We start from the raw sequence: 14,439 nt of genomic DNA on the forward strand, positions 1-14,439 counted from the left end.
TTTCTTTAACACCTTGTTTACAATGCATTAAATCAATCAAAGTAACTTTAGGACCTATATTGTTTTGAAATTGTTGAATAAAAGCATTTGCAAGTTGTTGGAAAGAAGTAATAGAATAGGAAGGCAACGAGCAATATCATTGTAGAGCCTTATCTCTTAATGTTCTAGTAAACAGTTTTGCAAGCAACCTTTGGTCATGAGCAAAATCAGTACATATTGTTTGAAAGGTCTTAACATGTGTTAGAGGATCACCTTTACCACTATAAAGCTCCAATTGCGGGATTTCAACATGCTTAGGGGGGATAGCTCGAACAATGTCAAGAGAAAGTGGGCTCGCAACATCAAATGTGGGCACACTAAACTTAGATTGATTCATAGAGGCAATTTGTTGCTGTAAAGAAGAGACAGTTTGTGCAAGATTGTTAATGGTCGCTTCAGTCGAAGAGTTCACATTAGACATGTTAGATTGTGATGGAGGTATTATGTTATTGAAAGAAGGTATTGATTGAGAGTAAGGTGGCGGGACACTATGATAGTTAGTCATAGGAGATGATTGGAAAGAAGGAACACTACAAGGAGGAATGGAATGGTTAAATGAATTGCCCCCTTGCGTCATGTTCATTTGTGGAGATGTAATAGGGACACTCATTGAAGGAATGAATGAAGAAGTTGGATTGAATGAAGGAAGAGGGTTGATTGAAGAAGAAGGATTGCCCCCATGACTAGTGATCATAGGTGAAATGTTTTGTATTGAAGTAGTCATTATGTTTGATGTAAAAGTAGGTATACTAGCAATAGAAGTTGTCAAAGGAATAGAATGATTGGTAGGAGGTTTTGTATAACCTAAAGTTTCGACACAACTCTTCATAGGCATCACATTCGAATCCACGATGTGTGCAATACTACACAAAATATCAATTCCATTCTTATTACTTTGAACCATACATTTTAGACCCTCAATTAATGGAACAGCTTCACTATCGGGGTATTCTTGAGACATCCATTGCTGAAAATCATCAAATTGGTTATCCAATTTCGAAAGTTGTTCTACAGAAACCTCATGGAGAGCTTCTTCATCATTAAGAGGATTAGAGGAATTACCCATGTCCTCATTAAAAAGGCCATTCAAATTAGGTTCCATCTCCTCGGTAATTAAACCTTGGAAAGACTTAATTCTAAGGCTTCGTCTAACGGGAATAGTGTAAGTAGGGCTTATTGTTGTAAAACTCATGCACTAGAGAGAGAGAAGATTTTGAATTTTGAAAATAAAGTTGGCAAAATTGAACAATGAGATAATGATTATCCAATTTGAACTTTGTGAAAGAAGAGGGAAACACAAATTCCAAGAAAGGTAGGCACAATTGAAAATTAGGGCCAAGGGGGTAGCACTTAATTTTAATTGTTATCTTGAAAATTGAAATCTTGAATTTTGAATTTATTTTCGAATTTAGAGGTAGCAAATTTCAATAAAATCAGCCAATCTCCTAGATTTAAGCTATTAAATGCAATCATGACAATCTCCCAAAATTTCGAAAAAAATGTCGGGGACCGTGGCTAACAGAGTGCACACGGTCCTCGCAACTTTTTTCGAAATTTTCAAGGATGAAAGTTATGATGATTTTAAAGCTAATTTGAAAAAATTGAGTGATTTTATGATCTATAGATAGGCCAAATTAAAGTTGCAATCTCAAAATTGAACCCTACCAAGATTGTTGAAAAATGCAAAATTTGAATTTTGAAAAAGAGAGGGAAACTGAAATTTTGAATTTTATGATTTTAGAGGGAATACTAAAAGCAATTAAACACTTAATTTCAAAAGTCACAAATTGCAAAAATTTGAATAAAGCACTAAAACTTCGAATGAATGCCAACACACTTTTCAGATTTAGGACAATAAGAAACACAATTTTAACACAAAATTTCAATTTCAACAATTTTTGAATGATTAAAAACCTTAATCCAAGCAATCACTAGACCAACTTTGACATTAATTTTGAAAGTGTTAGAATTGATGAAATCGGCCAAGATTCTGGATTCTAGCAGAAAAATACAGTAAGATCTAGCTCCCAAAATTTTGGAAAATATGTCGGGGACAATGGCGCTTGGGGTGCACACGGTCCTCGCAACTCTTTTCAAAATTTTCAGGGATGAGAGATATTATGATTTTGTTGCGGAATCCAAAGTTACAGTCGATTTGGAGGTGTTTTGATCAGTGAAATCATCGGTCAAAGGTTGAATCAAGAGGGTTTTGACACTTAACCACTTAATTTTCAGAATTAAAGCACAAATGTGAATTGACAATTTGCAATAGAGGGGTAGATCTAAAACAAGCATTAACAATTAAACATTTCACAAGCTCAATTACTAAGAAGAAAATTTAGGGTTTTTATCCAATTAACCTCTAAAATTTGCAAAAGATCAAACATGGAAATGTAATTAAGGAAGCAAATTTTTCAGATCTAACCATGAATAATAAGAATTAGGATTTTTCACGTTGGGTTCACCAAAATGTAAAGCGGAAAATTGAACCCTAGGTGTTCCCCCACTCCAAGGAGAGAGAAAGGAGGTGACTAGGATTGACGGTTTTCACTTAGGAGAGACTTTACATTCAAAAGAGGGGTTGAAACTCACAAGATCCAATCCCACACAATGCAAGATTGAATTCTAAATGAGTTTCAAGGGTTGAGACAGCAAGGATACCCTCTTTTGTAAAGAATGTAGATAGAATGATTGAACTAGGAGTGTATGTAAAAGTAAGAAAGATTCACTTGTAGATGGAGATAGGGACACAGGATGAAGCTACAGACCTAAAATTAGTAGTAAAATGTTGAGACGATGTTGTCCTGCAAGTTTGAGCAAAATTTGACGGGACGATGGCGCCCGGAGTGCACACGGTCCTCCGAAAAATCCGCGAAACGAAGGGGGATCTGTTCATCTCTACACAAGGATTCTAGATCTTCAATTACAGATGCGTACCTGCAACCTACACACAGAAAAGAGAGGATGATTGGGGGGTTAGGGATTAGTGGTTTGCCTTCAGGTCAAACCCCGGTTTTGGAATTAACCAAGAAATGAGAATGTTGTAAATATAAGTGTTTGTAATGTAATCAAGTATTGATACCTTGTTGTAAGAATGTTTGTATTCTTACATGCGAAGGTGTAATGATGTTGTATGTTGTATGTTGTAGGTGATCTCCTCTTCAATGGTTGAATCCTTGTCTTGAATGCAACACCTAGCCTTGAATGGAGACCTAGAATGCTCAATTGCTTGAAGGAATGCTTGAATGCTTGAATGTTTGAATGTTTGCCTATCGCTTCCGCCTCTTGCACACATATGTTTCTTATCCCCCCTTCTAGGAGGGGAAATGTAGTTTATATACTTGTCAATTAGGATTAGGAGATTGATTTTTCCGACCTTAGGCCGACCTAGGAACATTATTTTCCAAATTGCAAACTTGAAGACCCAATGCCCAACAAGAGACCGGGCCCAAAATAGGGCCAGGGACCAGGGCGCTGGGCGCCATGGTCCTGAGGGACTAGGGCACTGGGCGCCATGGTCCCACCTCCCGCGACAAAAGGGTGCAAGGAGGATTAGGCCAAGGTGCAGAAAGATGCAGTTTTTGATGTCGTAAACAGGTTTCGAGGTCTCCATTCAGGTTCAACGTTGCGCCGCCATCGTGAAGACCCAAATGCAGTTGAAATTGCAAGTGTCGCAATTTTACGACGCTACATTTCCTTAAATGATCTTCAGCTCACATCGCTCTATGCATCCCCCCATCCAACCACCTTCCTTAAATTCTCTTTTCATAGGTGAATATGAGATTTTCAAAAATCTCATATTCCTCTAGCATCCCTTCACCCAAGGAATTTTTAATTCCTTTTTATTCCTCCAATCCCCATGTTCCCTTTTTTGGAGAATTTTTAATTCCACCTTCTCACCATCCAAGGAATATGTTTATTCATTTTGTCTTCCCTAGGTACATTGGGAAGCCTTCCCAATGAACTTTGAGGAGTATGGAGACATTAAAAGCCTTTATGGCATATCTCTTGGACTCCACACATGTCTTGTCAGCTCCTCTTGATCCATGTGTGGGCTCACATGCAATCTTGATGGTCCAGCTTGGATTAATCCTAGCCCTCCATTTCCTCTATCCTTCTTCTATAAATTGGAGACTCCACTCCTTCATTTTCCATCTCCAAATTAAGTAATTTCATGCTACCCATTTGAGCCCAATAAGCACCCAAACTATAATGAAATTTCCCCACAACCATCACTTAGCCACTCATATTGCATACATACCCTATCCTCAATCTATCCATTTTATCATGATCTTGTGGACATTTGGAGAGCCAATCACATCTAATCAAAGATCAAATCAAATCAGGTTGGAGAAGGGCACTATTCCAACCTCATCATGCTCAATCCAAGGAACAAGTGAGGATTGTGAAGGTATAATTGGTATTTCTTGGTTTTATTAGAATGTTTAATGTTTATTTGTATTCAAACTAACCATTTATCTTCATCCTAGTTTTCCCTTGGTTCATATTGCACTTGAAACTGTACCACCATGAATGACAATGATCCCCCAATAAGGAAGCTTCCAATGTCACATAATGAGGAGAAACATAATAGGAACTTAAATGGTATGTAAAAGGAAAAGTACGTGTGTCCAATGCATTGCCATATAGTATTTGAATGGTACTAATTACAATAAGTTGTTTAAATTTATCTGCTAAATCATGACATCCCTTAGTGGCATGGCCAGGGATTTGATGATACTTGCAGGAAAAAGAATCATGTTGATTTTCCTTATGATTATTTCATTGATCTTTAAAGGGAGAGAAATAAAGTTGGATTTAAGAAGCTCATAAAAGATACTCTCTTGTTGTGATGAAAATTTGTAAGACATAGATGTATTAAATAAATGGGAAGGGGAGATGAATAAAGGACTTTGGAAACCTAGATCTTCTTGGGAAAAGTGTGGTGTAGATTTATCATGACCATCAAATTTTTTTTGCATACATCATAAACCATGTCCATTATGTCCATGCATATATGTTGAAATCTATAGGGGATATGGTTCATTCCTAGTATCAAAATATAGAGTCCTAATCATCATCAAGACATGTGTTGGAAGGAGAGGTGGGAATTGATTTTGAGGAAGTTTGGATAAATTACACACAAGACTCGTTCAAGGCTTTCTTCATAAATTGAAGGATCTTATACCAATTGATGTAAGGAATCAAGTCTAATTTGCCTATATTCTTCACTAAGGAGGCATCATTAATAGGAGATTGTGTTATTGAAGGAATCATAGTATTAAAGGGAGAAAGGCATCCTACTTCATCACAAATAACATCGTAAGGATTAGGATCAACCTTGATTATGTGAAGTTCATTATGATATATGATTTTTTTTGTGCGATGAAGAGTAGAAGGTAGCAATTTCATAGGATGAATCCACTGTCTACCAAGAAGAATGTTATAATTAAGATGGTTGGGCATGACATGAATAGCAGTAGGTAAAGTCATAGGTCCTACTTTGATAGGTAATATGACTATACCAAGTGTCTCTCTAGGAACATTATCAAACTCACGAACAAAAATAGGGCTGGTTTGAATAGAAGAATGACCACAATTTATCTTGTTTAAGAAGTCAACATGACAAATGTTGAGTGCCAACCCCTTATCATTTAAGGCACCTTTTCTTTTTTGATTATAAATTCAAGATGTAATCATAAGGGAATCATCTCTATTTCTAACCTCTATAGAAGGAAATCCGTCTTGTGAGAATGTGATAGATTCATTTGGTTTAGGAGAAGGATGAGGAACCACTTTATGAAAGGCTTCTTCGATCAACCTATGGTATGAAGGGGAATTTTGAATCAAGTCCCAAAGGGAGAGCTTTGCTAAGATACCATGGAGTTTCTCAACAAGATCCTGATCAATGTCCTTCTTAAGATGAGAGGGGGAAGAAAGAGAAGAAAGAAGAATATTAGGATCCTTCTTTTTGACACAAGAATTAAATATTTGATGTATTTTGGAACCATATTTTTGTTCTAGTTGACTTTCAATAACATCTCTTTCACATATGTATTTGGCAACTTTTAGGATATTGGGAGGTTCCTTGGGTTTAGGCTTCTCATAACTAGAAACATGAATGGTATTGACTTGATTGATCTCTTTTTTATCCAATGATACATATTTATAAGGAAAATCATTAAGGAAATTTCTAATGATTTCATCCTCTTGCACCAAATTATCCACATGGGGGAGGTAGATTCTATGATAAAAATCATTCTTCAAAGATTCATCTTTAGGAGGGAGATCTTTGAAAGAAGTGCTCATAACCTCTTCATGTACCAATGTGCCCTCATTGAAAAGACCAAATTTGGGAGAGGATAAATAAATGTCCATCAACACTTCTTTTATATGAGAGATACCATGTATGGAAGGTAAAGTGACATCAAGAAAGATGTTTGTGATATCATCCTCTTGCTCTAAGATATTCTTATGGGAGAAGCACATTTTAGGAGAAATATGAAAATCAATTTTCAAAACTTCATCCTTAAGATGAAGAGTTGTAAAAGGAGTGTTAATAATCAAGAAAGGTGTTTATGATATCATCTTTTTTCTCTAAGATATTCTTATGGGAGAGGCACATTTTAGGAGAAAGATGAACATCAATTTTCAAAACTTCATCCTTAAGAGGAAGAGTTGTAAAAGGCGTGCTAATATTCTTTTCTTGCACCAAAATATCCTCATGAACAAGAGATGATTTAGGAGTGGAATTATAATGGTTCATTAGGGTATCATCTCTAGAAGGTAAATATTGGTACAAAGGATTGTCCAGCACATAAACTAATTTTATCACAAAAGATTCTTCATAAAAAAGGGTTGATAGAAGATAAAGGTTCATAAAGCAAAATGTCATGCATGACATGAATATCCTTGTGAATTGTTGTAGATTTAGAGGATGAATTAGAAGGAAGGATGAAGTCATCAAGAGTTTCATCCATCACATTACTACTAAATGGATAACATATTAAATGTTCATTAACCTTTGGCAAAATGATGGTTTAGAAGGCTTAGGATAAAGGAAACGATCAAGGGCCTCCTCAAGTTCCTCTCTACTATATACTTCTTCAAAAGGATAATCATTATAAACAAATAGATTGTCAAAGGCAACATAATTTTGTAAAGCATAATTTGACATTTTAAAAATAAATGTTAACAATTGTAATGAAACGAATTAAAGCATGCAAACATACAAAATGCATCAAAAAAGATTTTTTTGTACTTTAAAAAAAATGTATTATTTTTATTTTTTTGAAAAATATGAAATGATATTTTAAATTTGAAAGTGTACAAAATAATTGAATAATGAAAAAATTTATAAGAATGATTATTCAATTGAATAAGCAAATTTATTGAAATAATAATGAGAAATAATTTAACCTCCTAGGAAATTTAAAGTTAAAATTAGGATTATGCAAAAAAAATCTCTTAATTTAAATTTAAAATTATACAAAAGAGATTGAATTTTAAAATTAGGGTATTGTGAAAATAACCTCTTATTTTTAAAATTGAAAATTGAAATGTTGGAATTTGAAATTTAATTTAATTTTAAAAATGAGGGCTCTCTTAATTAACCACTTAATTTTAAAATTTAAATTTGAATTTATCCACAAGAGATTTAAAATAAAAATTACCTTGTACAAATAACCTGTTAATTTTAAAATTTGAACTGAAATTAGATCTAAGATTGAAATTTGAAAATTAAAAAGTAGGGAAAATGCACAAGATTAATTTAAAAATTGGGGTCTCTTTCATTAATCACTTAATTTTGAAATTTAAATTTGACCTAATATTGCAATTTTAAATTTGAATTGAAATTAGTAACCAAATTTGAAGAGGGAAATTCAAAATTTAAACAACCCACAAGCTCAATTTTTAAAAATTTTAAAATTAAGGTTTTTGAAATTAACCACTTAATTTTAAAATTTAATTGAGAAATTTGTCTTGTAGATAAAAATTTGAATTTTGAAATTGAAAAAGTACTCAAATTTGAAATAATCTATCCATATTAAACAAATCACAAGCTCAATTTTGAATTTAAAACTGAGGATTTTAGTGAAATTAACGTCTAAATTTTTTAAATTTGCAAGGAAATCAAACTTGTAAATAAAATTTTGAAGTTTAAATTGCATACACTCTGATCTGAAAACAAAAATTAGAATTAATAGTGTAAGGAGTCAGGTTCACCAAAATGTGAAGTGAAAAATTTAAGCTTAGCTGATTCACCACATGGAAGGGAGAAATTACAGAGTCAATTTTCACTTGGAGGACTTCACATACAAAAGAGGAGATGAATCCAAAAGGTCCAATCCTAAATGAGACAAGGACTAAATATTGTGGATTGGATTGATTTTCTTTTTTCAGTCCAATTGTTAAAATAAATAGAATGTTGGAATTGGAGACAAAATATGTAGAAATAATGATCTAAAAGTTTGGGATTTCATTGTGCACCTGGATCTGAGTAATATGAGTTGATTTGGGACTATTCTACGAAAACTATCAAAAATAGTTGGGACCATATGCAGGGGGGACAAGGCACCCCCCTCTCGGTCCTCCAAAAAAAATTATCATCAAAAAGGATTTTTTCCATCTCTGCGTCTAAAGCTTATTTCCAGAAGTATATCTACGTACCTATTTTCTACACAAATAAGGAGAGGTAAATGTATTGGGAATAGGGGTTTGCCTAAGTCAAACCCTAGTTAAGGAATCAACCTTGAATGAAATATTACAAATACTGAAGTAAATATTAGAAAGATATACCTTAAATTTGCAATGATTGATAATGATGCTTTGTTTATTGAATGTAATCACATATGTTGTATGAAATGACATGAACATGACAAAACCCTAACACACACACATGCTTGCAAATGAATGATATAATGTTACTCCAATCGATAGATGAAAAATATGCAGCATTGAAGAGTGCTTGATGATGAAATCTAGAATGCTTAAATGTAGTCTCCTTGCTTAATGAACATCTCCACCTTATTTAATTATACCCAAATAAGAGGGGAAGACATCCTTATATGCTTTCTTGTCATCAAAAATATTAATTTTTTGACATAGGCCAACAAGGGGAAAAGTTTCCCATTCAAATTTGAGTTAGGGCCGAGGATTAAAATTAGGGCCCAATTAAGGAGGACCGTGGTGTGGCACCATGGTCCTAGTGAGGACTAGGGTGCCACTCCTTGTTCCTATGCTAATTGAGGGCAAGGATGATGAGTCCCATTAAGGTAAAGTGTGAAATATGAAGTTTATTACATGGCAGAGGCATAAATAGGTCCCAATCAAGCGTGAAGATGAGAACACTAAGGTGAGGCCCCAAATGTGGTCAAAATTGAAAAGGATGCAATTTTAGGACTGTACAACTATTTATAAATACACTTATTTTTAGAAGCCAACTCCATATTAGAAGCCAAATATGCAAGACCACTTGAGTCTCAACTTAGAATTCCACTTTATATTTTCCTTTTGAGAATTGAACCTGTGTCTCCAAAATAAAAACCTAATGTTTTAACTAATTGAGCTCAATCCTTGGACATTGGCATAATTATTCCTACACAATAGAAAAATTATATCTAATATAGGCATGATTGACCATATTAGTTAGTCCTTTTATTTGAATAATTATAAATAATTTACTTTTCCAAATTTTCTAGGAACTTAGTGGGACCAATAATTTATCCTTTTTTTAAGATTATGAAATAATCAAAGCTCATTTATGTTTGACCATAAATTACCTTTACATTGGTTAGGTTGTGATTCACGGGATTTGAATCATGTTCATCTATCATTTTGTATATAATCTTAATCTATGTGAAGTTATAAGATACACTTCTCCATCCTTTGACAAACAGCCATGACAAGGAGCATTAGTATCTCGTTGGTGTCTCTATTAATCATTGTCATCTATCTAGTCATTAATTAATGGGGTGCACCTAAGTAGGTAAATTTTGATAGTTTCACCCAAGAAAATACCTTAAAAAAAGGCTCCCATACTTTTAGGTGAAAAGCCTCAAGAGTATTCATTAAATATTATACAAGGTTTACTAAAATCACTAAAATATAGAGTTCATTGGTTGGTCAACTTAATAGGTTACGATGAATATCACCGATATGGAAATGGATTTTACTAAAGAAAAAGCTATTAGTTAACATTATCATCAATTTTATTGGTAATAATAAAATTAACTAAATTTTATCTTAGCATACCATTCACAAATTCATGAAAAATAGTAGTATGTAGGATCTTCAGTGTCTAAGTGATATGCTTAGCTAGAGAAAAATTAAAGAATCGTGACTTGGTCTTATCATAACTGGAATTTGCATACAATAGTTCAATAAATACACGCACCAAAATGACACTTTAAAAATATGAAAAGAAGATATGCAAAGAATTTCCTAGAGATATAAGTAAATAAAATAAGAATAGTGTAGAGGTAAGAGAGTTTAATAAATATGAAAGGAAGATGCATGATCAGGTAGGAATCCACTTAAATAAAATGAGTGAAAAATATAAATAAGAAATATATAAAGCTACATGGGATAAGGAATTTTATATAGGACCTGTGATGTAATAATGTACACTAAATAGGAGATATTTTTATTTGGAACATCCAACAAGGTAAAAATGAAGAATTTTGTTTGTTGTAAAAGATTGAGAAGACTTATCTTGCATCATGCATGTCAACTATAATTACTAGAAGGTATTGATATATTTATAGAATTCAATGTGAGTGACCTAGATTAGTATCATAGGGGAGATTTGAAGAGGGGAGCATCATATGAGATTAAGAGAAAATTTCTTATACTATTATAACCAAATTAAAAAGATGAAGAAAATGCTAGTTAGTACTGTTGAGAAAAGTACACAAAATGAAAAATATGAGTATTTGGAGAAGTGGTGAGAAATAATAGAAGAGAGCTCATTTAGGATTTTTAGGGCTAACATGAATCAACTAAGTTCACCTCAAGTTGCCAAAAAGTGAGTCATTAACTATTCAATAAACCCAAGGCTTTTGAAGTAGGATAGTTCTTAGAGAAGTAGGTCAATCTCGCATAACTATAATTTTCATAGTAGTTTGTTTATTTATGGTTTGATTTGCTAGTTAGCAGTAGAAGAATGGACTATACTTTACCATATTTTAAAGAGAAATTACATGGTTTGGGTAACATATTATAGGGAACTATTTACTAATAATATACATCTTTTATGAGAACTATGTTCATGGAATGACTAATTTAGGGTTTCCAATTTTATATTTAAGGAAGACATGAGAGAAATTGGTAGAAATGCAGAGTAAAAATTGTGTAACACAAAAATTTATTTTTTATCATTTAGGTTTGGTTAGATAAATCATTTGTCAATATTTAATAAAATGGTTTAGAAACTATTATAATTATACTATCTTCAAAATAGTGAAAATAATTGAGAGGTTTTGGGACTAATATATAGGGTGACACAACCATTAATGATCACTAGAACATAACTTTTGAAATATTTTATCTTAGGTATGAGAGTGACAAAGTAGGATGAAGCTAGAGATGAACAAACATGCCACATTATAATTAAAGCTAATATCTAAACTTAAATAATCACACAATCATATTAGGTTGTTATTATTCATTGATCTAAATAATATGAAGAGGAATATTTTAGAGACTAGGTTTCTCCCTCTTTGAGGATTTTTCGAAGGTATATCTTATAAATTTTGATTGTATCTAGTTGTTTTTTGTTATTGGATATATAACAAGATATTACTTCATATGACCTACCTTTTATAATTATATCAAAGATAATTGGGAACACATAGGTATTTGGTAATAATGTACACAATATTATTTTGTTTGAAATTTGTAGATGGTATCTTTCTCACTATATATGTGATGTGTTATTATATATAATTAGATTTAATAATGAAAATATAGAACCCTGATAAAATAATAAATCTACAATAGTGAGGACATGTGTGATATAAATGAATAATGAAGCTTCATCCTTGGAACCTCACTAGAACTTTATAATGTGTGTTATTAGTATTTTAATACTTTTAGAGGAAATATATATTTTAAATTACTAGAATGTATCACATGTCTTTATTTGGATGCTTTAGAATAAACACTCATATCTTGCTATGAATATAAAATATTGTGAAGCAAAATTGCTATCAATTATTTTTGAATGACCTCCCTTTGCACAATTTCCAATGGTCTTCTCTTGCCCTTGCTTACTAGGAGTAGTATCTCTTGTACTTATAAGCTAGTTATTCACATCACCAACTCGGATATTGAATCCACTCCTATGAAGACATTACCAATCACTATTGATATTCCTCCCTTGTCTAATTCCTCTATTAACTCTCCTCTTAAGATTTCATTAACAAATTTACTCCATAAATTGTCAATGAGATCTTCTTCATCGATTTTGAATTAGAGTCCGTTAGTACAAAACTCTTCAAATTTCCCAAATGAGTCATCCAACGTCTTATGCTATGCAAGGGATTATGCCACTATCCACTCCCCAAGTCACTATGTCTATGAATGTGTCAAATCCTTTTGCAAGCACACTCCCACCTCCTGTAAGTAGCCATACTATGGTCACAAGACAAGAAGGTTTTGGCCAGTAGCAGTACACACAAAATCCATACAATGGACAAGAACACAAACAATTTCATGTCCCACCACAATATCCTCCTGTAAACACTATGGGTGGCTATAATGCTTATCAGTAGTACCAATAATAAGTTGGGCATCAAAATCAATATCAGTCATTTAATTAGGGATACTTGAATAATTCAATCAAGGAAATGTAAATCAAATGAATCAAGGAAATATGAACCCACTTGTTGGCACATACAACTATCCACCTCCTCCACCTAGCAATCAGTAATATGGACAACACACTCAAGCCCAAAACAATAATGCAAGAGGTCTTATGTAGCTAGACAAGTATGAGCAACTATATTTTAATGGGCTATATTGGTATCCAAATTCTATTGACAAGGAAATAAAAAACATTCTTCACTAGTTCTTTGGTACTAATGCAATGTCAAGAGAGGGCCATTTGACATAATTTGATAATATTTTGGACAATTTTGAAGTTGAACATGAGGATATGTTCATGAAATTATTCATGCAATCATTGATTAATGGTCCACTAGATACTGGTACAAGAGTTTGCCTAATGCATCCATACACTCATGAAATGAATTTAGGAGAATTTTCAAATGCCAGCATGGTGATCACCTAGATCCTTAGTTTGTCCTCCATGAATTCACGAATATCCAAAAGGGATAAAATCAGTCAATGGTAGAATTTAACATTAAATTCAATAAATTGTATCACAAGATCCCTCCACACTTGTGTCCAATTGATCCTCAATGCCTAGTCTTTTATAAAAATGTGTTTGACCCAAAAATGGGTTATGAGCTACGAAAGAAGAACCCATAGACACATGTAGATTCTTTTAAGGTGGCTTTGGAGATAGAAAATAATAGAAAAGAATCAGGTAAGTTTGAGAAGAGGGATGACATAAAGAATCTCCAAAATCCTAAGGGCTATTAGAACAAACAACCAAAGGAAGAGGGAAAACTACACAATGCCATGAATGCTTTCAAAGATATAAGCTACAAAGTGGCAAAGAATGAAAAAAAATTCATCATCATAGGTCAAACTTTTAGAGGAATGATAGGCCAAAGTAACATGACATGCCATATAACACTAATTGGCATGATGGAAAACCCATTAATAATAATAACAATAGTGCTAAGGGGCAGTTAAAAATAGAAAATATCTAATTCATTAAAGAGGCCAAATGCAAACATGGTGGATGACAACCCTTGGAGTGTAGCATGCAGTCTCCTTCAATCCCTAATGTAGTGTGTGGTTTCCCCATCCATTCAGGATTCAAAAGAATCCTTTGATCAATTAGATTAGGGTTAATATGATGTTGATCACACCATTAGCATGCTTTAAATTCAGCCCTATGCTATTGAAGATGCATATGACTCATCAGATGGTGAAATAGAAGACTGTGACATAAATGCTTAGAGACTATTTGAGTCTGTAAATGAACAAAAAGTGTTTTCAGATGATGAGGATGATTCTCCTAAAGATGCCACTATGAATATGGCAAGTAATCAACAAAGGAACATCAATTTAAATAAGGAGACTGACTAAAGAAGAAAACAAAGCTCTTATAGTTGCAATAATTTCTCAAGCAATGAGTAACTATCAATTAAGGAACATGAATATGAATGCAGACCATGGACAACCTAGGAGCATGTTCAAGAAGAAAATATTGAATGCAAATAAACCACAAGCAATAGTCCAACAAATCGAAGATAAGGGTAAGGCTCT

The sequence above is a fragment of the Cryptomeria japonica genome, chromosome 1, assembly GCF_030272615.1.
Source record: "Cryptomeria japonica chromosome 1, Sugi_1.0, whole genome shotgun sequence".
Taxonomy (NCBI): Eukaryota; Viridiplantae; Streptophyta; class Pinopsida; order Cupressales; family Cupressaceae; genus Cryptomeria; species Cryptomeria japonica.